This window comes from Gymnoscopelus microlampas, assembly GCF_963454915.1.
Source record: "Gymnoscopelus microlampas genome assembly, chromosome: 16".
Lineage (NCBI taxonomy): Eukaryota > Metazoa > Chordata > Actinopteri > Myctophiformes > Myctophidae > Gymnoscopelus > Gymnoscopelus microlampas.
The window spans coordinates 8,484,983-8,512,482 of record NC_139953.1 but is presented as its reverse complement, the minus strand read 5'-3'; the positions used below and the strand labels follow the sequence as shown (position 1 = coordinate 8,512,482).

At 44.5% G+C, this 27,500-nt stretch overlaps 1 protein-coding gene across 2 annotated transcripts in view; it reads left to right on the top strand.

Annotated features, from left to right (window-relative positions):
• Window positions 1-27,500, top strand: part of hivep2a (HIVEP zinc finger 2a) — a 181,021-nt gene that overhangs the window by 36,540 nt on the left and 116,981 nt on the right. For both annotated transcript variants that reach the window (XM_084083277.1, XM_084083275.1), the window contains exon 3: window positions 8,244-8,302. The gene's annotated coding sequence lies outside the window, so the exon portion shown is untranslated. The remainder of the gene's footprint in view (window positions 1-8,243; window positions 8,303-27,500) is intronic.

The following is a 27,500-nucleotide window of genomic DNA, read 5'->3' as shown; positions in this document are numbered from 1 at the left end:
GTTCCAGGGGGTCCCCAGCTAAATTATTGGTAGTTCGAAACCAAATGGACCCTTACCAGTGTGTAACTCTGACAGTGTACAAATGGAACCAAATGGACCCGTACACTGTCAGAGTTTTGGAGTTCCGTGGTCGAATGCATACAAAACCGGGGGTCCTTGAAATGAAGTAAAACAAAAAAGTGTCTTAAGTAACATACACATAAATATATCTTCTCTGTTCCAACAAATCCTAGCAATTGTAACCAAGTGTGAACAGTTTACACATTTAATCCAATGAGGAGAGTAACTCAAACAGGATACAGGATAAACAAATAGAATTAGAAGAATGAGCAGACACAATTGGAACTGGAACAGTATACAATTTAGGCTGCCGAGTTGTCTCTCTCTCCCCACCTGAAAATGTATTTGTTGGTTTAATAAAGAGCTGGAGGGACATCAGTATACAGTAACATGCATGTTATTTGAGAACAGTCAGATTCAAACCCAGGATTTATAAGCTAACAGTGCAAACCACTGATCCACCTTGTGCCGGCATGTTTAGTTCTACTGCACCACTGTGCCACCATGTTTAGACCACTGTGCCACCATGTGTCAGCATGTTTAGACCACTGTGCCACCATTTGTCAGCATGTTTAGTTCTACTGCACCACTTTGCCACCATGTTTAGACCACTGTGCCACCATGTTTAGACCACTGTGCCTCCATGTGCCACCATGTTTAGACCACTGTGCCACCATGTTTAGACCACTGTGCCTCCATGTGCCACCATGTTTAGACCACTGTGCCACCATGTTTAGACCACTGTGCCTCCATGTGCCAGCATGTTTAGACCACTGTGCCACCATGTTTAGACCACTGTGCCACCCTGTGCCAGCATGTTTAGACCACTGTGCCACCCTGTGCCAGCATGTTTAGACCACTGTGCCACCCTGTGCCACCATGTTTAGACCACTGTGCCACCCTGTGCCACCATGTTTAGACCACTGTGCCACCCTGTGCCACCATGTTTAGACCACTGTGCCACCCTGTGCCAGCATGTTTAGACCACTGTAGCAGCATATTTAAACCACAGCACATATATGGTTGCTTCCCATTATGCATGTGAAGCAACACATTCTTCCACAAGGACAATCCTCCACATGGATGAATTAGCAGTGTGAAAGTCAGTATTAACTTAATGCTAAGCTCAAGATTTAACGCTCAGCTGGCAGAGAAATGCTCCAACTTGCCCGTCCTCGCAAAGAATGTCTCTCCAGGATCAAATTGGTTCTTTTCCTTTTCCTCTGAGCCTGACCAGCCTTCAGGAGGAAAAGTGTGCTTATGAATAAATGCATGGCGCCTGAAAAAGATGCAGCCTCCCACGAAGGGAAGAGAGAAGGGGGTGAAAAAGAAACGCGAGTGCAAAGCACGCACGCACACGCACACGCACACACACACACACACACACACACACACACACACACACACACACACACACACACACACACACACACACACACACACACACACACACACACACACACACACGTTGTTGGTATTGCTATACTTGTGAGGAACATGACATTTCTAGGACAGAGGTTGTATAAATGCCATTTTTAACCATATACCGTAAAGCTCACAACACATTGTGCTTCCTGATCTTAACCCTAAGGTATTTCCCATTTTCAGTACTTTTACTTCTACTCCACTACATCTCAGAGGCAAATATTATACTTTTACAACTTTAAAAAAAAAACTTTAGTTACTTTGCAGATATTTATTATGATATTATGAAACATATGTTAACCACTTTAGCCATATTTTATACCTAGGCTATCTGAAAATAGCAGATCTACAAGCTCACAACGCATCGCGTCACATTTAGTACTTTAACTTTTTTACCTTTTTAATCAAGTAAATTTAGAATTCTGGACTTTTACTTGTCACAGAGTATTTCTATATTGCAGTATTGACACTTTTACTTAAGTAAAGAATTTGAGTACTTTTTCCACCACTGCAAGTAACACACGCACACACACACACACACACACACACACACACACACACACACACACACACACACACACACACACACACACACACACACACACACACACACACACACACACACACACACACACACACACACACACAGAGACAGAGCATAGCAGTCTCCCACCACAGAAAGCAGGCTTGCCATCAGAGAGGGAGCTGAGCGCTGTAACATTTTTGACATGCCACAGAGCTGGCCCAGGATGATTTAAGGGGCTGAAGTTGGGGAGCGATGAAGATAAATTATACCGTTTGGTTACTGAGGGAGGAGAGAGGGAGAGAGAGAGAGAGAGAGAGAGAGAGAGAGAGAGAGAGAGAGAGAGAGAGAGAGAGAGAGAGAGAGAGAGAGAGAGAGAGAGAGAGAGAGAGAGAGAGAGAGAGAGAGAGAGAGAGAGAGAGAGAGAGAGAGAGAGAGAGAGAGAGAGAGAGAGAGAGAGAGAGAGAGAGAGAGAGAGAGAGAGAGAGAGAGAGAGAGAGAGAGAGAGAGAGGAGAGAGAGAGAGAGAAAGCCTGTTGGGTGCTCTCTCGCTCTCTCTCTCTCCCTCTCTGTGTTTGTATCACTATACTTGATGTCCACACGAGTATAGAAGAATGTGAGAAATAAGACATTTGTGAGGACCATTTAGCTGGTCCTCAAAAGGATTTTCCCCCTTTTTCATACGCAGCCGAGCCGTGACGATGTCACACACGGCAAAATAGCCGATCTATAAGCTCACAACTGCTTACTGTTTACGCCGATCTGTTTAGAGCTGTAGAAGACCCCCCCCCCCCCCGAGGACCCGGATGTAAACAAAGGGTGTCTGCGCGATGGTCGAGGGTCCCGTCTAACGACTGGAACAATGATATTTCTAACTTGCAGAGTGATCGCCCGTCGAAAATGGCTCGTTTTCACCACGGTAAAAAGATATGGAGTTTCTCAAGATCCTATCATTGGAGCGGACGGAAGTGACGTTTTTTTGTACTGATGTCACATCCGTCCATTCCATTTTAACCCATTAAGACCTGAGGCAGAGTCTTAAAAAAATCTAAATCCTCTAAATCCTAGCATTTTTTTGGGAAAAAAAAAAAAAAAAAAAATTTCACGATTTTTCAAAAATAGCAGATATACAAGCTCATAGCGCGGCACAGAAATCTAAAGTGACCACGTCTTAATGGGTTAAAGGGTCCTACGATAATTCCTAAGTTGCGTTAGAGCGGCCCTTGTGGAAAAAAAAAGAAAGAAAACGTGTATAGCCAGTTGTGGCACTCAACGGTTGAAATGTTATAGTATAGTAATACTAACGTGTGTGTGTGTGTGAGTGTGTGTGCGCGCGCACGTGTGTGTGTGTGTGTGTGTGTGTGTGTGTGTGTGTGTGTGTGTGTGATTTATATTACTATAGCCTACTTGTAAGGGCCAGATGTCCCCACAAGTGGTAGAATTTGAGAAACAAGACATTTGTGAGCAAAATGCTCCAAATGGTTGTTTTATGATAGGTTTAGAATAAAAACAAAAAAAAGATGTAGGGGTTAGGGTAGGAGTTAGGGATGTTAACAATTAATCGATTAATCGAATTAATCGATTAAGAAATTATCCGATTAAATCAAACAATTAACAATTAATTGAAAAAATGTAAAAAAAAAAATGTTTATGTTTAGAACCCAAGATATGATGATTTGAAGATTTGCTGCTCCATTCACTTCTTGTTTAACTTACTGAAAAAGGCTGTATCTCGGCTCCTAAGCACTTTTTTTTAGGATTTTTTTTAAAATCTGAAATTAAGATTCTCAGATTTTAAAAGAACGGCGCTTATCAGTTAACCGGTTAATCGGTTGATAAGGTTATCAATTATCAATTAATGAATTGATCGATAATTTGCATCCCTAGTAGGAGTTATCCCTGATTTATTCTTAAAACAGTCGATCTACAAGCTCACAACGCGTCAAAGCGTGATGCGTTGTGAGATTGTAGATCTGCCATTATTCAGCAGTTTTCAGCCAATTTCGATGGTGTCCTAAAACGTGTGTGTCCTCGCCAGTATAGTAATACAAACGTTTGTGTGTGTGTGTGTGTGTGTGTGTGTGTGTGTGTGTGCGTGCGCGTGCTATCTGTTTGCGTCTCTGTGTGCTCGCTGTAAAACATTAGTTATGGGGAGTTCCCTTCCAAAACACCATATGTGAGAAGAACCACAGTATACTGTACAGCATAAAGTACAGTACCGTCTCATTTACTATTGTCTCTCTCTCTCTGTCATGTTGGCATCCTACCGTGACTTACCGTCAGTGGTGGAAGAAGTACTCACATTTTGTACTTGAGTATAAGTACGAATACCACGGTAGAAATGCTCTGTTACAAAAAAAAGTCTGGTATTCAAAGTTTACTTGAGTAAAAGTACAAAAGCGTTCGCATTGAACTATACTGAAAGTAAAAGTACTCATTTAGCAGAATATCCCGTTTCACACGTTTCCAAATGTATTGGAAGTGCTTTGAAAATAGCAGATCTGCAAGCTCACAACGCGTCGCTTTGCGACGCGTTGTGAGCTTGCAGATCGGCTATTTTTATTGAGCTGAAATGGTTAATGTATGCATTGTAATGATAATCACAATCTACAAAGTAACTTGTATCTAAAGTTTTCAAATAATTGTAGTGGAGTAAAAAGTACAATATTTGCCTCTGAGATGTAGTAGAGTAGAAGTAAAAGTATTGAAAATTGGAAGAACAAAAGTGTACTTAAGTACAGTACTTGGGTAAATGTACTTAGTTACTTTACACCGCTGCTTACCGTAACTGCCTGTCTTTCTTACTATGCTGAAATTAGCATACCGCATCTTCTGGCATTCACTACTGACAACATGGCTTCCTTACAATGGCTAAACTGTTCCAAACATTTCCCAAAACTTCAATAATATTTATATTAGATTTATTTTATCAAACAAATTCAATACCCTAATTCACAACGCGTTGCGAGCTTGTAGATCAGCTATTTTCAGCAAAGACATTTGGTGTGGAGGGAGAACAAAAAAAGGAGTGGGCCAAGGATTGAAACCAGTGTGAACCCGGCTAGTGAGTGAGTGGTTAAGTGGTTAACCTTGAACTTGAATGGTTTGATGACGATTTAGTTGATTATGCAAAATAATCAATAATTCAATAAGATAATCAATTAATCCCTATTTTGGGCCATTGGGTCATTGTAGAAGTAAGAAAAAGAAATAAGTGAAAATTAGCCGATCTTCAAGCTCACAACGTGTCACAATGTGACACGCTGGATCAGTCGATTAAAAGAAGTGATCGATAGAATAATCGCTAAGAAAATAGTACTGGGGTCTTCAACAGGGGGTCCGGGACCCCTAGGGGGTCCTCAGAGTTAGCACAGGGGGGCCTCCAAATCTTTGTGTGATAGGATTTCTTTTTTTATTATTACATTAACCACTTGAACCCCAGCATCCCTATTCTGAGGAGAACTTTAGCCAAAACTATCAGATCTACAAGCTCAGCGTGCAGATCGGCTATTTTCGGAGGTCTCTCTCTCTATTACACTCTACCCCTAAGAGGTTAGGTGTAGAGTTAGAAAGAGCAGACCAAGTATAGAGTGGTTAACCCATTGAGACCTGATGCCGATTCTACAAAAGGCCTTCTAAATCCTAACAGTTTTCTGAAAAAAACGTAAATTGCTATATCAGTGGTTCTCAAACTTTTTCATGTCAAGGACCCCCAACATTGGCTGCGGACCCCCATCTCAAAATATGTTGTTCCAGTGACCCCCCAGAAGCAAATATTTGAGTTAAACTGTGCTTTAAAACAATATATATTCAAAGATTTACACACATTTTGACGATTTTTCAAAAATAGCAGATCTACAAGCTCGTAGCGCGGCACTCGGTGCCGTGCTACAAGCTTGTATATCTGCTATTTTTGAATAGCCCAAAGTGTAAAATAATGCTTTTTAGCTCAAATCTAAAAATGACACAGTTCCAGGTCTTAATGGGTTTCATCTCTCTCTGCTAAGGGGGTCCTTGGCCTGGGAAAAAAAAAACGTTGTGGACCCCCCGCACTAGAAGGCTCACAACACAAAGGGAGCACACGGGTGCTCGGCGCGGGTGCCACACTTTGGTGTCCCCGGCCCGCGACTCATGGAAAATCACTGACATACGATAGGAGTGTGTGCCGCGCGTTCCTTGCGGTACGACGATGAGTGAGTGTGTGTATTTTTAGACGGCGGAGTGTCCCGAGCGGGAATGAAACCTCTTTTAACACCACCACCGCGGTGGGGTCTACCTAACCCCCCCCAAACCCCCCCCCCCCACCCCCCCCATCGCCCCGGGGAGTGCTGCCTGCTGGGGGCCGTGCCAGGCAGCCTCTCTCGAAACTGTTTTTGGAAACTGGGGGATGATAACATGTTCTCCAACTTTCAACAACAACAACACGATGGCTGGAGCTCAGGGCCCGCCCAGGGTCTTCAACAGGGGGTCCTGTAGAGTTACTACAGGGGGGTGGGGGGGCAATTATGGGCGACATTTGCCGACAATCGGGGGAACACTTGCCGAAAAGAGCCGATCTACAGGCTTGTAGGTCGGCTATTTTCGGTGTAGAAGGGGAGAAAAAAAGTACATAGCCTAAGGTCAGGTTTACAGGGTTAGTTTAAGTGTTGAGGGTTAAATGTCTGAAAATACATATTAACACATTGGCTGCCATGGACGCAGATCTGCGTTCATTTGCGCAAAAGCCCGCACGCTGCCAAGAACGCAGATCTGCGTTCTTTCAAAAATACATTTTTTTCAAAATATTATTATTATTATTTTTATTTTTTTAGAAAAAAAAAAAAAAGACCAAGGAGATATGATTTTCCAAAGATTTAGACTCCCAGACACTTCCTTGTAACTTAAAACTTAAAAATTCTGTATCTCGGCTCCTAAGTACTTTTTTTTTCTCATTGAAAAAGTCTAGCAGCCTACTGTAGGAAAAAAAAAAAAAGCTGGCAGCCAATGTGTTAACATGAATCCAACATATTAATAGAGAACTCGGTTCCACAGATAAATATTGTGAAAATTGCAGATCTACAAGTCGTGAGCTTGTAGATCGGCTATTTTCAAAATGTTTGCCTCTTTCTTGTATATTATTTGACAATTTGGCCAATGTTTGACCGGTACTTTTGATGCAGTAATGATCTTTTTTCTTTTCTTTATTTTTTTTAGGTTTTAAAATAACCTCCGTGGGGGTCCCGACCCACAGGTTGAGAACCATATTCTCAGGTTGAGAATCATACTTGGTTAAAAATCATGTTTTATTCACTAAAGAAAGTCATGTATTGCAACTTTGTCCAAGCTTGAATCAGACTGTTTAGTTTTTTTCTCCAATGCTTGGTACCCTGCCAACATTACTGGTAAAGCACTTCTAGCATCACACAGGCCAACAGTAGCAGAGCCTTTGCGCTAGTGTTAATTACATGGTAATTACTCCCTGCTCAATTAGTTTATACGATTAAGTAACCAATCAAGCTGCAGTTTCCTTGCCGCTTACCTCTGAAAAAACAATACAGTTTTACAACTATACAGTAAGATGGCGTTTTATTTGTATTCATTTAAGTGTATTTCACATCAATTCTATTACAGTGATATGACTTTAAAAAAATATATGTAAGTTTTGTGTGTTGATTTGACCCACTGGTCCCATCAAAAGATTCCAAATGTATTAAAACAAATATTTGTAATTAACCACTTGACGCAAAGTATTCCTCATGGTATGACGGTGTAGCTAATAATCCTAGTAACACAAATAAAAATCATAATAATGATTTGACAAATGAACCCTTTACGGGTCCATTTGGTTCCATTTGTAAAGCATTTTACAGTGTAGATTGGGGGTCCCAGAGATGCAAAAAAAAAAAAAACATCAACTCTTTCAAACTCCATTCCGTTCGATTGATCGATTGATTGAATACTTTATTAACAGTTTGCAAAACGTACAGAGGTACAATAACGCTAAAAGGATAACACAAAAAGCCCTGAGGGTTTTGTTTCCATTGTGGTCCTGCGTATTCAATTCATAAGAAGTTTTGCAACCCCCCTCTCTCTCCCTCTCTCTCTCTCTGTCTCTCTCTCGCCAGGCAGATTGTCAGGCGGTGTCAAAGCGTATATAGCGTTGATAACAACGCGAGGCTTGTCATTTATTTCCTTAAGTGTAGGTTTTTTGAGAGGAATGTGCCTTTATCTGTATCTTTTATGTGTTTTCCTTCCAGATGCCCGCAGGGAGGAGAGAGCCGAGGTGATGCTGGGGGATGGTGGTTGCTAAGCTACGGTAGGCTACAGTGCATCTGAGGTCACCGGCGGCAACAAGCTTGGCCACACACACACACACACACACACGCGCACGCGCACGCGCACGCGCACACACACATGCACACGCTCACAGAGAGAGACAGACAGACAGACAGACAGACTTTATCCCTCCCTCTCTCCTCTCCCTCCACTTATACCTCGCTCTACATACCTTGACACACACACACACACACACACACACACACACACACACACACACACACACACACACACACACACACAGACAGGCAGATGGGCCACCCAGCCTTTTTTTTTCGTGTGTGTTCCAACATTTAACAAGGAAAGGCATCACCACAACCTGGGTGCGGTGAAGCAATGCTTAACCCATTAAGACCTGAGGCGATTCTTAAAAATGTTTTTTGAAAAAAAATGTTTTTTGGAAAAAAATGTTTTTTGGAAAAAAATGTTTTTTGGAAAAAAATGTTTTTTGGAAAAAAATGTTTTTTGAAAAAAAATCAAAAAATGTTTTTTGGAAAAAAATGTTTTTTTGGAAAAAAATGTTTTTTGAAAAAAAATCAAAAAAGATTTTTTTCAACATTTTTCAAAAATAACAGATCTACAAGCTCATAGCGCGGCACTCGGTGCCGCGCTATGAGCTTGTATATCTGCTATTTTTGAATAGCCAAAGAAATCTGAAGTGACACAGATGCGTTCCAGGTCTCAATGGGTTAAAAAACCCATCCCATGTTATTCACCCAATACTGCTCTATGTCAATGTGTCTGACTGACACTAACCAGTCCCTACGTCCCTATTCGGGGGGGGAATATGCAGCAAAAAATAGCTTGTAGATCGGCTATTTTTGGCAAAGAGAATTGGTGAAGAGGAGAAAAAAAGAGTGCATCTACGGTGCAATGCAGGCCCGTTTTGATATAACAGTACAGTATAGAGCAGTGTTTCTCAAACTTTAACATTTCAAGGACCCCCCCTTAAAGGGATAGTTCTCCCCATGGAGACTTGAATCCATGGATATGTTTTTGTTTTTGTCGCATTCCTAAGCCAATAATTTGATGACCAATTAGGTAGGCAGCGGTTCCTGTTGGAGACACAAAGGAGGCTATTTGTGTCTCCTACCGGAACCGCTGCCGGTCATCAAATTATTGGCTTAGGAATGCGACAAAAACAAAAACATATCTATGAATTCAAGTCTCCATGGGGTGACTAATCCATAGGAAAAAAAGTCATTTCGGGGGTGAACTATCCCTTTAATCCTAACCGGTCCATTTGGTGCGATTTGCATACTGTCAGAGTTACAGACCTTGTAAGGGTCAATTTAGAACCCTCCTCAAGGAACCCTGAGAGTCCCTGAACCTCATTTTGAGAACCACTGGTATAGAGAGTCTATAAGTGGTTAAGCCTCACCTGGAATCAAGACATTAGTGTTAACTTAACCAAGTGTTAATACTTCCTTCGCCGGGGTCCCCCAGGGGTCTATACTGGGCCCCCTCATTTTGTCCCTTTGCACCAAATCTGTCCACCGAAAAATAGACAATATACAAGCTCACAACACGTCGCAATTACTGCCAAATGTTCCCCCCAGAATAAGGAAGCTTTAGTGTCATAAACAGACGTTGGCCTGAATTTATCAGCACCAAACTTCTGATACAGCATGAGAAATAAACTGTCTGTCGTTTGTCCTCATCCTGTTTTTAATTTCCCTGGAATGCATCCTCTCCTCTCCTCTCCTCTCCTCTCCTCTCCTCTCCTCCTGTTTTTTCAGAGGCTGCTTAAGGCCATTGAAGCTAAATTTAGCTCTTCTCTCCTCCTCTCTCCATCCTCTCTCCCCCTTGCTGTTTTTTGGCGTAGATAGCTTCATTAGCCAAAGAACTCGGTATAACACATGCACGCACGCACGCGCTCGCACACAGCCGCACGCACACACACACACACACACACACACACACACACACACACACTTTGCACAAACACACACTCTCTCTCTCTCTTGCTCTCTTTCCCTTTCTCTCTGTCTGTGTCTCTCCCTCTCACACACACACACACACACACACACACACACACACACACACACACACACACACACACACACACACACACACACACACACACCACTCAGGCAGGGGTAGTAGGGGATAGAGTCCATTACATAATCGCTTTCTCTTATATAATTTGATGCATATTTGATGCTGAGCGCTGCAGTGGCAAAGGTGTGTGTGTGTGTGTGTGTGTGTGTGTGTGTGTGTGTGTGTGTGTGTGTGTGTGTGTGTGTGTGTGTGTGTGTGTGTGTGTGTGTGTGTGTGTGTGTGTGTGTGTGTGTGTGTGTGTGTGTGTGTGTGTGTGTGTGTGTGTGTGTGTGTCACTGTATGTGCATTTGTGCATGCAGAGAGGGACATGAAATATGCAACATGGAGAGAGGTTGTGTCCGTATTTCAGTTTGTTTGTGTGTGTGTACACATCTGTACATGTCTGCAGGGGACAGGCTTCTCTAGTGTGCCCCCTCTGTGCAACCCCCCCCCCCCCCCCCCAGAGGACAGCTAAAGGTCAAACAAACACACACACACACACACTAAAAAACACACACAATAAACTTGTATACATGGCAAAATTCAACTGCTTTTCAATCTCTGTCTCTCTGGCCTTTCCTACTGTCTCACTAAAATAAATGTCAAAATGAGTTGGCTGGCTCTTAAACACCACATAAATAAAGTCTAATATCGGTCGAATTAGCCAGTTCCTCGTGTCATTAAGAAAGGGCAATAAAACAGAAAAAAATCCCCTATTTGTTTTTGTTTTTTAATTGTTTGGCAGCATCCAAACCTCACATGACTTATAGGCCTGCCTCCGATAAACGTAAAAGAGGGCAAAGAGAAAAACAAAGTAAATGAGTTGCTAGTAAGCTTCATGAGTCACCCTTCACTTCCCGAAGAACCGAGAGGGGGAAAAGAAAAGGGGAAAAAAATGAAGGAAGTTAACAGATCCGGGATATGAGCTCCTGTAAACTGGAAGTTTGTCTTGAAAACATTGTTTGGGATTTTTGGGTTTTTTTTGTTTTTTGTGTAGCCTAAATTGTTGTTGTTTTCCAGACATAAATCCATCATGGGAGACAGGAAATCTCACTTACCGTATACCGCCCGAGCCACTAGGATCACTGTTGCCAAGTCTGCTTATTATAAGCGACTTTGGGGTTGTTTTGTCTGTAAAGTTTGTTTGGGGATCGCTTCCTAATGTTTAAGCAGTGGTTCTCAAATATTTTCATGTCAAATACACCCCCAAATTAATATTTGTCCGCAGACACCCCACCCCCCCCCCATCTGAAAATATTTGGTGCCAGGGACCCCCGTACTAGATTTGTGCTGTTAAAATGTGTCGGAAATTTTCCCGTTATGTCCAAGATTCTTTTGAATATAGCAGATCTACAAGCTCACAGCGTGTGTCCCTGTGTGACGGTCGTGTGACGATCTACAAGCTTACGTTGTGAGCTTGTAGATCGTCTATTTTCAAATAGTTGATGTATATAGTAGGTTTAAAGTGCTCATTTGGCCTAGTTACTTCTTTTGGGCTTGTTTTCAAAGACCTCGCAACATCTGGCAACGCTGCCTCGTTGTAGCGAAGAACTCGGACATTTAAGCTTTCTTTTATTTTTGAAGGTGCTACTAGTAGCAACCAGTAGGTGACTGACGTTTCGATATGAACGACATCTTCCTCTGAGTCTTTCTTTTGAAATATTGTACTTTTTTACAGTTACTACAATTCTATGAAAACTGTATTTCGTTGAAGTCCGGCAGAAACCAGCTAACTCCAGTTTTCCGCTTTTGCATTTTTTTTCCATAAATCAGTGCTATTGAACACCCTTTACGTCTGTGTGGTAATTAAAAAAATATTGAACCAATGAAAAGTATTAAAAATCGCTTCTGACAAAACCAGCTGACTCCATTGGATCCTCAAACTTTCTGCTAAACCAGCAAAGTCCACCAAAGGGGGGTGGAGTTAGCTGGTTTTGCTGACTCCAGGCTCCACCCCCTTTTGACCTCCTCCAACCTCATTGTGAGCTTTGAGGTCCAATTAGCTGTTCTTATCAATGCACAAAACCTCCTAACTCCACTTTTTGTTTTTGTTATTTTCTGAAAAATGAACATTTTGGAGTTAGCTGGTTTCTGCCGGACAGCAGAGATTTACAAGTTACTTTGTAGATATAGATTATTATTTCAAAAACATACAATATATATATATTTTTAATTGCCAATTAATCTACAGCCAATCTGAGCCTGTAGATCGGCTATTTTAGTTTTTAGTACTTTGGCACTATGAGTATATTTTAACGCCAATGCTTTTGTACTTTTGCTCAAGTAAATCTTCTTTATAATACAGCTCATTTGACTGTACTTGTAACAGAGTATTTCTACATTGCAGTATTGCTACTTTCACTCAAGTAAAAAAAAAAAGAAAAAAAACCCTGAACTTATTCCACCAATACCTCGTTGTTGTTGTTTTGAACCTTTAATTTTATTCGCGGAATGTTCGACTTCGCCCGCAAAGCCCCGTTCCCAGCACCACCGCGGTGCCGCTGCACATTCATCCAGTCAGACACACTCACACCAGGTGGCTGCCCGGCACAAACCCCAGGCTCTTGCTTTCCCCAAACCACACTGCAAGTCTCAAGGGGAAGGTTAAGGTTAAGTGCTTTTTGGCCTAGATTTTAACCATATGAACCCTATTGGTCCCTATTCAGGGGGAGAGAACGCAGCAAGAGCTGCAAGCTCACAGCGCGTTACGATGCCAACTCGGAGAGAAGCAATTTAGGAATTAGGCTGTATCCCCTACATGGACAACTGGCGGCCCGGGGGCCACATGCGGCCCCCACCTTCACTTAATGCGGCCCACAGGTTGATATCGGAATACTGATATATTATTGAATTCAGCTGTTACAATTCCAAACATGCAAACATGACCCGCTTTAATTACTTCAGTCTATATTAGTAGCTTAATGACTAGTATTAAAATTCTATTGTCTTTTTTATGTCCAATGTATTTGTATTTATGTTCATTAAGTTAACATAAGTATAACTAAATGCCTTTTAAATTAATTGAAAATGTTACTTTTCAGGATTCCAATTAAAAAATAGCAAAGACAAATCAGGATTCCAATTCAAAAATAGCAAAAATTATTCCACCAAAAACACAAAGACAAAGAGAAAGCAGCTTCACTCTGAAGTGAGAGGTTTCCCATGCTCCAGCCCCAAGAACTGAGAGTTTTTGGGTTTTTTTTTAAAGTTTTTTTTTCCACTCTAGCCTTACAGAACTGGCCTTGAGTTACAAATTGTACTTTGACCACTTTCTTCCGTCTAAACCGAATCTCTTCTTCGCCAAAACGTAGCCGATCTACAAGCTCAAAACGCGTCGCATTCGCGACGCGTTTTGAGCTTGTAGATCGGCTACTTTTTGGTGAACGCCCCCCCCCCGCCCCCCCCCACCACCACCAGAATAGGCATGCTGGGGTTCAAGTGGTTTTCAAACTTGATGAGTGGAAACAGTTCCACACTGGAGACTAAAACCCCCTGAAACCACAAGACGCTGATGGTCCCCAGTGAGGACCTGATTGAACAATGGAAGCTCTTCTCACCAGTAATTTAAAGAGTGGTTTCATAGTTACCCTGCCAACTAAAAATAGTCCGGGATGTCCCCCCACGGATCGTCCGATGTGCACGTGTGTGTGTGTGTGTGTTTGTGTGTGTGTGTGTGTGTGTGTGTGTGCGTGTGCGTCTGTATGTGTGTGTATGCGCGCGCACAAATAGTGAGAACACAAACATGTGTTTTTTCCTGCGCGTGTATTTGTCTGCGTATTTAATTGTTCTGTCAGTCTGCCCTTCAGATGACATTGGAGTAACGAGAGAACGAACGACCCCCCCCCCCACACACACACACCTCCCCCCCGCCATGAAGTGGCCCCCAGCCAGATAATGAGCTTGTGCGACCGCTAAACTCTTCCCCCCGCGCTCAAACATGTCGTTTATATTGATTAGCTTTCGTCTGATGCACCGTGAGCACGCGCGTGCACACACACACACACACACACACACACACACACACACACACACACACACACACTTGTCTTTATTACTATACTTGTGAGGACATCGACATTTTTGCACGCACGCACACGTGCACGCACGGGCACACGCATATGCGCACATCACTCAGCTCCCAGTCCATACGTTGGAGGATCAATCAGACCTTAACAACATGAGTGAAGATACTAATTAGCTAACGAGGACACTGATGTAATGACAACAAACAGACCCAGTAGCAGCTGCCAGCGCGTGGCCTGTCACCGGTGACGGTGGCGTCCCACCAATGCCACGCAGAGCTGTGCCAACGCAGAGTTGTTATTTGCACCGCTACATGATCGGACACCGACGCCGTTAATTGTAGCTAGTACTGTATGTCCAAAACGACTTACTTACTTTTCAGGAAACTGAAAAAATGACATTACCTGTGTTCCAACTGGATCCAATGTAGTTATTATTTAGTCCTATGGTTCTCAAAGTGGGTTTTCCACTGTATGTGCGAACCAGTTTGAACCTCTATGTAGTTAGTTTCCACTGTATGTGAGAACCAGTTTGAACCTCTATGTAGTTAGTTTCTACTTTATATGAGAAACAGTTTGAACCAGTATGTAGAGCGTTTCTACTGTATATGAGAACCAGTTTGAACCAGTATGTAGAGCGTTTCTACTGTATATGAGAATCAGTTTGAACCAGTATGTAGAGAGTTTCCACTGTATGTGAGAACCAGTTTGAACCAGTATGTAGATGGTTTCTACTGTATGTGACAACTAGTTTGAACATTTATCTAGTTAGTTTCTCTTGTATGTGACAACTAGTTTGAACCTCCATGTAGTTAGTTTCTACTGTATGTGAGAACCAGTTTGAACCAGTTTGAACCAGTATGTAGTGAGTTTCCATTTAGTTGTTGATGTGTCTCCATCAGTGTCACTAAAGGAAAATTGGGCCTGACCGGAAAAAAATCTAACGGTCCAAAATCTTAAAGTTTATGGTGTTATTTCGAGACCCAGTACTGAGCCAGGGCACGCTTCCCGTTGCCGGTGTGTGTGTGAGTGAGTGCGTGCGTGCATGCGTGCGTGTGTGTGTGCGCATGTGTGTGTGTGTGTGTGTGTGTGTGTGTGTGTGTGTGTGTGCGCACATTGTATCAACTATGTGCTGCAGGCAAGTCTGTCCGCGCTTGGACATTACAGTTGACACACGCACACACACAAACGCACACACACTGGATCATCCATGGGGACAGCCCGGGTTATTTTTAGTTTGCAGGGCAAGCCCGGACTGGTTGACTGACTGACAGACCACACACGCGTCCACACACACACACACGCACACGCACACGCACACACACAGAGTAGACAACACGGGACAGAAGGACAGTTAGGGTTGATTTATGCTTGGTTGCACCCCAGTGTCATGGGTTCTGCTACTGAAAATAGCAGACCTACAAGCTCACACACTAGGGTTGGGATCGGATCCCACATTGAGGAACCAGAATCGGTTCTGTGAAGGTTGGCCGGATGGTTAAGGCTCCAAAAAATGTTTTTACGACTGTTCAAGAATGAATAGTTTTTTTGTTTATCCAACATCAACAGTCCCAACAGTCAACAGTATGCAATAATACATACAGTGCTGTCCCGTGACAGTCTCCATCACAGTTGGAACCGTTTCCGGAACCGTTTTTTTATCACACTGTCAGAGCTGGTATGTGGACGTCACATCTGCTGCTATAGCTATTGTAATGTCATGAGAGGTATGGAGCGGGCTAGTGTGAGGCAGTGCAGAATCAAACAGGCAAAATCCAGGGTGAAAACGAAATTAGGTTTATTTTCCCACAGGTAAATAACTCAGGTAGGCCAACATAAGGCAATTTTCAAAGGAAACATAAATGTCTGCAAAGGGAGAATAATGTTCTTAAGTCCAATCAAAGTCCACACGGTTACTTAACACAAGCCTTCCCTTTCCGTCCTGGGGTCCAGCTCCATCCAGTCCTCTGTCCTCTGTGTGTCTCTATCCTCTTTGTTTGCTCTCTCAGTTCTCCCTCTATTAGGTGCCTCAAACACCCACACTTGTTTGTGTGCTGAGGCACCCTGGGAGTTGCAGTTCTTTCTACAACGGCCATTTTGGGTGTAGGAATATAGCACCCATCTACCACCTGTCCCCTCGTGATGCCACACATCCCTCTTCCCGGGCCTGACGTCCTCGGCAGGGTGAATGAGGACCAAAAGGCATCTCGACGGGACAGGGCATCTGCGTTTCCATGGTGACGTCCTGGCCTGTGAATGACAGAGAAGTTAAAAGGCTGGAGGCTCAAAAACCATCTGGTTATTCTGCCGTTCGTCTCCTTGTTTTTAGCCATCCATTGCAATGGTGAATGATCCGTCACCAGGGTGAACTTCCTTCCAAGCAAGTAGTACTTGAGTGTTTCCAGGGACCATTTAATGGCTAGACACTCCTTTTCTACTGTAGAGTAATTCTTCTCCCTAGGTTCCAACTTTCGACTCAAATAAAGAACAGGGTGTTCCTCACCTTCACTGATCTGGGCCAACACCGCACCCAGACCCACCTCAGAGGCATCCGCCTGGACCACAAACTCTTTGCTGAAGTCAGGGGAGGTAAGGACCGGTTCTGAGCACAGGGCCCTCTTCAGGTTGTGAAATGCTTCTTCAGCGGCTGGGGTCCATTTCACCATACGGGAGTGTTTCTTTGTGGTTAAGTCTGTGAGAGGGGCAGCTAACGTAGAATAGTGGTGTATGAAACGTCTGTAGTAAGAATTTAGGCCCAAGAATGATCTCACCTGCCTCTTTGTCACCGGCCGCGGCCAGTCCTGGATGGCACGAAGTTTCGCCTCTTGAGGTTTGATAAGGCCCCGCCCAATTGTATAGCCCAAGTAGTTTGTCTCACTGAAGGCCAGCTTACATTTCTTGGGATTTGCTGTCAAGCCTGCTTGTCGGAGGGAGTCCAGGACCTTCTGTACCCGGGGCAAATGGCCTTGCCAGTCCGGGCTCTGAATCACAACATCATCCAGATAAGCAGAAGCATATTCTTTATGGGGTGCCAGTACCTGATCCATCAATCGCTGGAACGTGGCGGGAGCTCCAAAGAGGCCGAATGGCATCACTCTGTATTGCCAAAAGCCTCTAGGGGTGGCAAAGGCAGTCTTCTCCTTCGATCCTGTAGACATAGGGACTTGCCAATACCCCTTTGTGAGATCAAGTGTGGTTATGAATCGTGCATTGCCAAGGCTTTCAATTAGTTCATCCACACGAGGCATGGGATATGCATCAAATTCAGACACATCATTCAATTTTCTGAAATCATTACAGAAACGTACTGTGTTGTCAGGCTTACCAACCAGCACGATGGGGTTTGACCAGGCACTCTGGGATTTCTCAATTACATTTAACTTTAGCATCTTCTTTACCTCCTCTTCAATTACCTTCTTCCGGGCCTCCGGCACCCGATATGGTCTTTGGTTCACAGTTACCCCTGGTGGAGTGCGTATTTCATGCTCCACCAGGTGGGTGTAGCCAGGGAGGGATGAAAACACATCCTGATTACCATCCACTAACTCCTTTGTTTGCTGCAGTTGGTGAGGGGAGAGGTCTGGGCCAAACTGCACTTCGTCCCGGGCAGGTTCTTTCGACTCACTGGGGGGAAGACAAGCAAACAATGCCTCTCGGGCATGCCATTTTTTCAGGAGGTTAACATGATAAATTTGCTCACCTTTCCTTTTGCCTGGCTGCCGTATTTTGTAATTGACTTCCCCAACCTTTTCAATTACTTCATATGGACCCTGCCATGTTGCTAAAAACTTGCATTCCACTGTGGGGACTAGAACTAGGACCCTGTCTCCTGGTTTGAATTCTCGAGGCTGGGCTGTTCGGTTATAAACGGCACTCTGGTCCCTCTGTGCTTTCTCCATGTGTTCCTTCACCAGAGGAAGCACCGCCGCCAATCTGTCCTGCATCGCCCCCACATGTTCAATCATGGAGCGATGGGGACATGGCTGCTCCTCCCACGTCTCCTTGGCTATGTCTAGAAGCCCTCTGGGTCTGTAGGAATATAACAGTTCAAAAGGTGAGAACCCTGTGGAAGATTGAGGAACTTCCCTTACCGCAAACATCAGGTAGGGAAGAAGCTGATCCCAGTTCCTCCCACGGCCGCCCTCAGCATGGATTTGAGCGTCTTGTTGAACCTCTCCACCAACCCGTCTGTTTGGGGGTGGTACACCGAGGTTCTGACCTGTTTCACTCGTAACAGAGCACACATCTCTTTCATTACCTTAGACATGAACGGGGTTCCTTGGTCCGTAAGGACCTCCTTGGGTATCCCCACCCGGCTGCTGAAGAGGAAGAGTTCTTTGGCTATCTGTTTAGCATTTGCCTTCCTTAACGGAACCGCTTCCGGATATCGGGTGGCATAGTCTACTATGACCAAGATATACTGGTGTCCACAAGCACTTTTAGGAAGCGGCCCCACTATATCCATCCCTATCCTTTCAAAGGGGGTTTCGATAATAGGTAAAGGGACCAGGGGGTTCCTATAAGTCGGTTTTGGGGCTGTGACCTGGCACTCGGGGCAACTGCGGCAGTAGTTCTCTATCTCCTTGTGTACTCCCGGCCAAAAGAACCTCTGCAACACTCTCTCCTTTGTTTTCTCTACACCTAAGTGGCCCCCCAGCAGGTGAGTGTGCGCCAACTGTAGAACGGTGGGGCGGTGAGGTTGTGGAACAAGGAGTTGCTCAATGACTTTACTACTCCTTTGTACCATCTGATACAAAAGGCCATTTTTCACCGCAAAGTGGGGGTAGGAAGGAGTTAGCCTGGTTCCCACCAATGTTCCCTCTAGAACTTGGACATTTTTTAATGCATTAACCAGGGTGGGGTCCTGTAACTGGGCCGTTCCATACTGACCTTTAAGCGGTGGCACTTCCCTGGGACCCCCATGGTCACCTTCACTGGACACTGGTTGCTGCTCAGAGTCATCGGACTCTTGCGGTGCAGATTCAGCCTCACTGGACTCTACTGCAAAGGCTTGGGCTAAAACAGGTGGGGAAGGACAAGGTTTGGCAAGTTTAACCCTGGACTTATTCAATTTATACTTTCGAGGCTTACGTGTTCGGGGACCCCGACTGAGCCTCTTCTGGGCGTCCTGCCACAGCATTTGGAAGGCCGGGCAGTCCCGACCAATCAGGACTGGAACAGGTAAGGTCTTTATGACTCCCACTTCAGCATCGAAAGAGCCCCTCGTGGTAGTTAGCTTCACCCTGGTTGTTGGATATTCGCGGGTGTCTCCATGAACACACACAACAGGGACAGAATAACCTTGGGGAAGGGGAGACGCCCCCAATACGGATTCATGGACCAGGGTCCGGGCACTTCCGGAATCAAGCAAGGCTTCTACGTCATACTGATTTACCGTTACCGGGCACGTCGGCCTGCGGTCACCGCTTTCCCTCAGGAAGGCAGCATAGTGGGCCTGTTGAGGGCTGGCGGACTCTGCTGTGGGCATTGATTCATCTGGCTTTTCACACTGCCAGGAGATATGGCCAAATTCACCACAGCGATAGCACTGCCGAGGCTCTGGGCTCTGGAACCCTCGCTGCGGCCTCGGTTGATTTCCAGGTCTAGTGAGAGGACTGGAATAAGAGTCGGCAGGTTTGGGACCTCTCTGTCGAGGCACCGTAGACATAGGCTCTTTGCGGCTTGGGCGTAGCATGTCCGAAGCAGCCTGGTGCTGCTCTACTGCTTCTATTAACCCTATGGCTGTATCTAACTTCTGCTGACTGATTATCTTCTTGGCCTCATATGGCAGCGCCCTTATATAACGGTCTACAACCAGGGCCTCTATAATGTCTGCTGAGCTCTTCTTGTCAGGTTCCAACCATTTTTTTGTCACTCTGATCAGTTCGTGCATTTGGGCCCGGGGAGGTATCCCAGGTTGGAAAGACCAATTATGGAACCGTTGTGCCATGCTAAATTTAGTAAGGCCATGGCGGCTCAAAATCTCAGTCTTTAACAGGTCATAGTCTTGTGCCGCAGTGGCATCTAAATCTTGAAAGGCTTTAAGGGCCTCACCTGAGAGAAAGGGGGCCAGGAGTCCAACCCACTGGGTCTTTGGCCACTGTTCCCGGGTCGCTGTAGCTTCAAAAACATGGAGGTACGCTTCCACATCATCAGTTACACCAAGTTTGGGAATGAAATGACCGGCTTTAGGCTTATACCGTTCAAGCTCCTTCTCTTTAAGGTCATTAGCCCTCTCCTGCTGTTTCAACAAGGCCCGATTGGTTTCCTGCTGATCCTTCTGGGTCTCCATCAGTACTCTCACCAGTTCCTCCATTTGGTTATGTGGTTCGTTTGTGTTCAATTCTGCAAAAAGTTCAGTCAACTGTTCAATATCTTTACTTTCGACCATCCACACTTAAGGCCCACATACCCGTATTCTCCACCAATGTAATGTCATGAGAGGTATGGAGCGGGCTAGTGTGAGGCAGTGCAGAATCAAACAGGCAAAATCCAGGGTGAAAACGAAATTAGGTTTATTTTCCCACAGGTAAATAACTCAGGTAGGCCAACATAAGGCAATTTTCAAAGGAAACATAAATGTCTGCAAAGGGAGAATAATGTTCTTAAGTCCAATCAAAGTCCACACGGTTACTTAACACAAGCCTTCCCTTTCCGTCCTGGGGTCCAGCTCCATCCAGTCCTCTGTCCTCTGTGTGTCTCTATCCTCTTTGTTTGCTCTCTCAGTTCTCCCTCTATTAGGTGCCTCAAACACCCACACTTGTTTGTGTGCTGAGGCACCCTGGGAGTTGCAGTTCTTTCTACAACGGCCATTTTGGGTGTAGGAATATAGCACCCATCTACCACCTGTCCCCTCGTGATGCCACACTATACAATTACAAGTAAGACGCGCGAACGCTGGAAGCGAACGCAGCTCGAAAATATTGTGTATTTACGGACTGTGTGTGTGTGTGTGTGTGTGTGTGTGTGTGAGTGTTTTGACTGTAGCTGCACTCTGGTGCACTCTGTCGGTTGCACACAGGCAGTGCAGGCAGTGCACACATACTGCACACACACACACACAGACAGAGCCACAAGCCGAGCAGAGTTTCATAGTAGGCTCCACTTGGGCGGAGGCGCCTACTTCCGCGTTCGCAACAATATCAGTGTTTTTAATAACTCTGAGAGTGTACAAATGGAACCAAATCGACCCCTTACGGGTCGATTTGGTTCCATTTGCACACTCTCAGAGTTACAGATCCTGTAAGGGTCCTTTCGGGACCCCTTATAGGAATTATTAAAGGGAACCATTAACCATTAATTAATTAAGGCCTGAGTCCGATTCTTAAAATGTTTTTGACAGATTCAATCAGAAGCACTCTCGTCTTAGTAGATAAAGAACCATTTATTGCCACAAATGGAATACAGTTAAGCTTGGCGTTAAAGCTCCGCTCTTGGGAGAATATTCACTGAATTTTGTCGAAGCAGCCTGCTAAGCATATATTCAGAGAATGCTTAAGCAAATCCCCATAGGGATACAATGTCAACAATAAGCAGTACATTGACATATTAGTTAGAATTAGCAGATATACATGATAAACACAAGTATTTGAGCCTATATGCAAGACTCTAAACAAGCAGATATACATGATAACCACAAGTATTTGAGCCTAAGCCAGACTCTAATCAAAAGGTGGAGGCTGGGGTGGAGGAGGAGCTAGCAAAATGCATTGGTTCAGCAACCAAGAAAGACCTAGAGCAGGGCTACTCAACTTAAGATGTTAAGAAGTTGCTATTTTTTTTTCAAAAACAAACATCAATTGTTACAGGTATAATGCATAGTTTTCTATGCATTTCGGGTTTTTGGGGGGGTTTGACCCCCATTTTTTTCCGGCAAAGCCGCGCGGCCGGAAAAAAATGGGGGTCAAACCCCCCCAAAAACCCGAAATGCATAGAAAACTATGCATTATACCTGTAACAATTGATGTTTGTTTTTGAAAAAAAAATAGCAACCCATATATTTGAACGGAAATGTATATTTTTTATCCTGTGCTTAAAAATTTTTTTTTTTTTTTTTTTTTTTTGGTTTGACCACAAGGGGCCGCGGGTTGAGTAGCGCTGACCTAGAGAATAGAAGCCGTATTTAAAGGATCCTCTTTGCTCATGCCTGAGCTGTGATTGGATAATGAGTGTGTGACGTAATGACCACTGAGCTGTGAATGGGAAATAGAATGCTGAGTGTGTCCTGCATGAACTAACGCTATGCTTCATTTTTTGAAAAAAAAAAAACGATTTTTTTTTAAACGATTTTTCATAAATAGCAGATATGCAAGCTCATAGCGCGGCACTCGGTGCCGCACTATGAGCTTGTAGATCTGCTATTTCTCAATAGCCAAAGAAACCTAAAGTGACACAGATGCGTTCCAGGTCTAAATGGGTTAAGGAACCGGAAAAGTTGCAATCCCAAAGGACTCACACCGCGTCACAACGCTTTGTGAGCTTGTAGATCAGCTATTGCTGGCGCACGGCGCGGCGCACAAGCAAAACGAGTCAACACGAAACATTTGTAATCGATTTTTTTAATCGACTCATTCCATTAGTTTCATTAACCATTTAACTCCATTATACTTGCGTTCAAAAGTAGCTAGTCTACAAGTTCTCGACGCAATGTGATGCGACGCGTTGGCGCATCTGTTTACGTGTACGAGTGTGTAGTGTGCGTGCATGCGTATGGGGGGGTGGCTAACCTTGGGGGACGGGGGGACGGGGGGTGGTTGTAGTGGCGGTGTGTGTGTGTGTGTGTGTGTGTGTGGGGGGGGGTGATGGGTGGGAAGTCCCCTTGAAGTGACATGCAGTCAAGCTTCTATTAATGTCCCCTGCCTTTCCACGTAAACCAAACCGTGTGTGTGTGTGTGTGTGTGTGTGTGTGTGTGTGTGTGTCTGTCCACACACACACACACACACACACACACACACACACACACACACACACACAGAGGGAGAGAAGACCCCCTCAGGGCGACAGGTGCCATAGGCAACATGAGAGCCTGTAGAGTGACATGGAGAGAGAGAGATAGAGAGAACGGGAGAAGGAGAAGAGGTGAGGGGGGGGGGGTGCGGGCATGGGGGCTGGAACAGGAAAAAAAAGATGATAGATCGATAGCTGTGTGATGATGGATACAGTAAATACACATATATATATATACAGGATATCGTCTCTGTCGGATGTCCAAAACGTACTTTTCAGGTTTCGAATTCAAAAACAGCAAAAGTAGTACAGTAGATCTACAAACTTTGAAGGGGCGGCAGTGGCTCAGTGGGTAGAGTGGGTTGGGTAGAGTGAACTGGATAACCACAAGGTTCCCAGTTCGATCCCGGGCTGGGGGGCGGCTCCCCCAGAGTTATTGTCGAAGTGTCCTTGAGCAAGACGCTGAACCCCTAATTGCTCCCGATGAGCAGGTTGGTGCCTTGCATGGTTTCCTCCGCCATCGGTGTATGAATGTGTGTGTGTGTGTGTGTGAATGGGTGAATGTAATGCACAATCTATGTAAAGCGCTTTGGATAAAAGCGCTATGTAAATGCACCATGTAGGTGCTGTAGGTACATAAATAGATGGACGGACGGACGGATGGATGGATAGATGAATACATACATAGACAAACCGAGACAGTAGATACAGACAGACAGTGCTAGAGTATAATGTTTGGTTCTGACTGTTTTTGTGAGTGGCCAATCTGCTTTCACTGCTGGAATCAGGCAGGGGGCAGCTGGTATTGGATCGCGTGTGTGCGTGTGTGTGTGTGTGTGTGTGTGTGTGTGTGTGTGTGTGTGTGTGTGTGTGTGTGTGTGTGTGTTTGCGTGTTTGCGTAACACTAAACTGGGTTCCCTGGTGGCTTACTGTCTAAAAAGTAGCTCCTCTCTTCTCCTCTGTCTGTCTCTCTGTCTGTCCCTCTCTCTGTCTCTCTCTCTATCTCTCTCTCTCTCCACTGCCCTTCCCTCCGTTCAGCTATTCTTACAAGCTATCGGTTCCTGCTACTCTGTCATTGTCACACACACACACACACACACACACACACACACACACACACACACACACACACACACACACACACACACACACACACACACACTCATCATGTCCGAATCCAACACACCACTCTCATAGAGTCTCCTTATTTGTTTAGTTTTTTTTTTACTTTTTCTTCTTTATCCCCTGTCGAGAAGTCTTGGGGGTCCACGGTCTTAGTCCGAACCAAGTTGTGTGTATATGTGCATACGCTTGTGTGCACGTACGTGTGTGTGTGTGTGTGTGTGTGTGTGTGTGTGTGTGTGTGTGTGTGTGTGTGTGTGTGTGTGTGTGTGCGCGCGCACGCACGTGCGCATGCTTTGGGTTGAAAGAACATCCCTCCTGTTTCCTCCGCTCCTCTTACAAGGCTCTCTGCTGTTGTACAGTATGTGTACGCGCACGTGTCTAAGATAGCTGTGTTTAGGATTACACTCACTGTTGTACTACTACTACACACACCACTTTAATAGCTATACACCTTTGCTATAGAACCTGGTTGGACCCCCATTTTTTGCCTTAAGAACTGCCTTAATCCTTTGTGGCTTACAGATCAGCAGGGATCTACAGGCTCGTACATCTGCTATTTTTTGAAAATTGATGAGAATTATGTAAAATGTTTGGACATTTTTGAATACAATACTTTTTTTCAACATAAATCTTCCCTTCTGGGGGCCCCTGGCACAACACGTTTTCAGATGGGGGTCCGCGGCCAAATACATATAATTGTTGGGGTCCTTGGCGTGTTCCTTCAACTATGAGTGTACTCTATCTATACACTCTCTGAGATACAAACGGTTAAGTAAAAGGCAGTGTAAGTGATATTTTTTGGTTAAAACAAAAAGTGTTTTGTTTAAACGGTTAAAGCACTATTATATTGTGATCAGTAATCATTGCTATAGAGTGCTTCTCCAGTAACAGGTGTCTCCCTGTCTCTCCAGCTCTTTATTAAACAGAAAATACATTTTCAGCCAGGTGACAATATTTCAGCCAATCAGGAGAGAGTACCCATTTATCAGCTTTATTTTTTATAGTGTTCCAGTTCTAATTTAGTCAGCTCATTTATGTGCGTCATTCACTTGTTTAATCTGTATCCTGTCTGAGTTTTCTCTCCTGATTGGATAACCTTGGTATCCCGACCTGAAAATGTATTTTCTGTTTACTAAAGAACTGGAGACAGATGGAGACTCCTGTTACTGAACAAACACTCTATAGCAATGAGTGCTATCAGAATATACAGCTATTTAACACTTATTTTAACCAAAGAAAATCACTTACCCTACCTTTAACACTTAGATTTTTACTGTATGTGTGTGTGCGTGCGTGTGTGCGTATGCTTGCACACAGAAGCCTAATTTTTCCTCCAGTTAAAAGCTCTCCTCGTTTCATCTCAGTTCCCCCCTCATCCCTCCAAGCACGCTTGCAACGGGTTCACAACAACTCTGTCATCAATTCTTTATGTCTATGCTTCATATACTACAGGAAGGGCACGGCACGGCGACGATGATGCAACACGCGTGCGAGAGCGGCACACATGTGCGTGCACTCTGCCTTAATTGGTTGATTGATAATTCAGAGTCGCCACGTTTGATAGAAACAAAACTGAAAAACAAAAAAGCTATGGAGTGTGTGTGTGTGTGTGTGTGTGTGTGTGTGTGTGTGTGTGTGTGTGTGTGTGTGTGTGTGCGTGTGCGTGTGCGTGTGCGTGCATAGGGGTGAATATATTTCCAAAAAGAGACTTGAGAAGGCATGATGGACTGATAGAGAAGCTGAGAGGGGGGGGGGCAAGGACACAGAAAGACAGACAAATGGAGTGTGACTTAGAGAGGACGACAAGGAAACAGAGGAGATGAAGTGGAATAGACCTACAAAAAGAGTGACTTTAACAGAGAGAGAGAGAGAGAGAGAGAGAGACTAAAGACAAGCAGGGAGGACATGGCTGAGATGCTCCTAGCTATATTTCACATCCATAATTAATGTGATAAAGATGGAATACAGGAAATGAATCTGCCCCATTAACAAAGAGCAGCAGAAGGGGGCTGTATGTAATGGAAAGAGGAAACCAACTCGCTCAGCTGTTTATGCTCTAATCCCCTTCACTAAAGCCCACTTTGATTGGGTCGTGAACCACAGCGGGGTTGTGGGTCTCGAGTTTGTAGGCATCGCGAGCCAGGACCCCGTGTTAGATTAAATATCACCGTGCTCATCTATTCACGTTCCTTCCTGGTTCTGTGACTCCGTGCCGAGCCATCTGGCCACACCCGCTCTTGGGTCGGCGACCCGAAACAACAGAGACTCGGATAGGCCAGCAGAGGGCATGCGTCCATTTAAACCATAGACTGTAAAAAAATATGGACTGAGGTAGGGATGTCTGATATAGTCCAACTCCTAATTTCCGATACCATATATCAACCGATATATGGTATATATATGCAGGCATATATGCAGGCATGTCAGTTAACGACATCACATATCTAATACAATAAAATAGCTATAATAACCTGATATAATACAGTGATGTTGTTGGACTTTCAATGACGTAAGTCCCGGGACTCACTGGTGCTCATTTGAATGAGTCCCACTAATCTTAGATTAGATGTTGGCCTATTTGACAGTGCAGAAGCATAATTGCCTCGATTCATATAACAGTAACGAGCGTCAACTTCCTTCCCATGTGTTACCAATGATACTAATGAATGCTCTGTTCCATTTAGTGTAGCACAGTGGTTTCCACGACCCCCCATAACTCTGAGAGTGTACAAATGGAACCAAATGGACCCTTACGGGTCCATTTGGTTCCATTTGTACACTCTCAGAGTTACACACCTGTAAGGGGCCATTTGGAAGCCCGTGAGGGTCCCTGGACCCCAACTGTAGACCCACTGGTGTAGCAGTGTTTCCAGTGGGCCAACATGCACAATATCAGCACCCTGACTCTGTTTGACCAGAATGGAACAGAGCCTTCATTAGTATCATTGGTAACACCTGTGAATGTCTTCATAATATGGCTGCTGTGAATAGAGCCTATCCATGAGAACTGTAGGGAATTCGGCACTTCCTTATTGCTTGCCGCC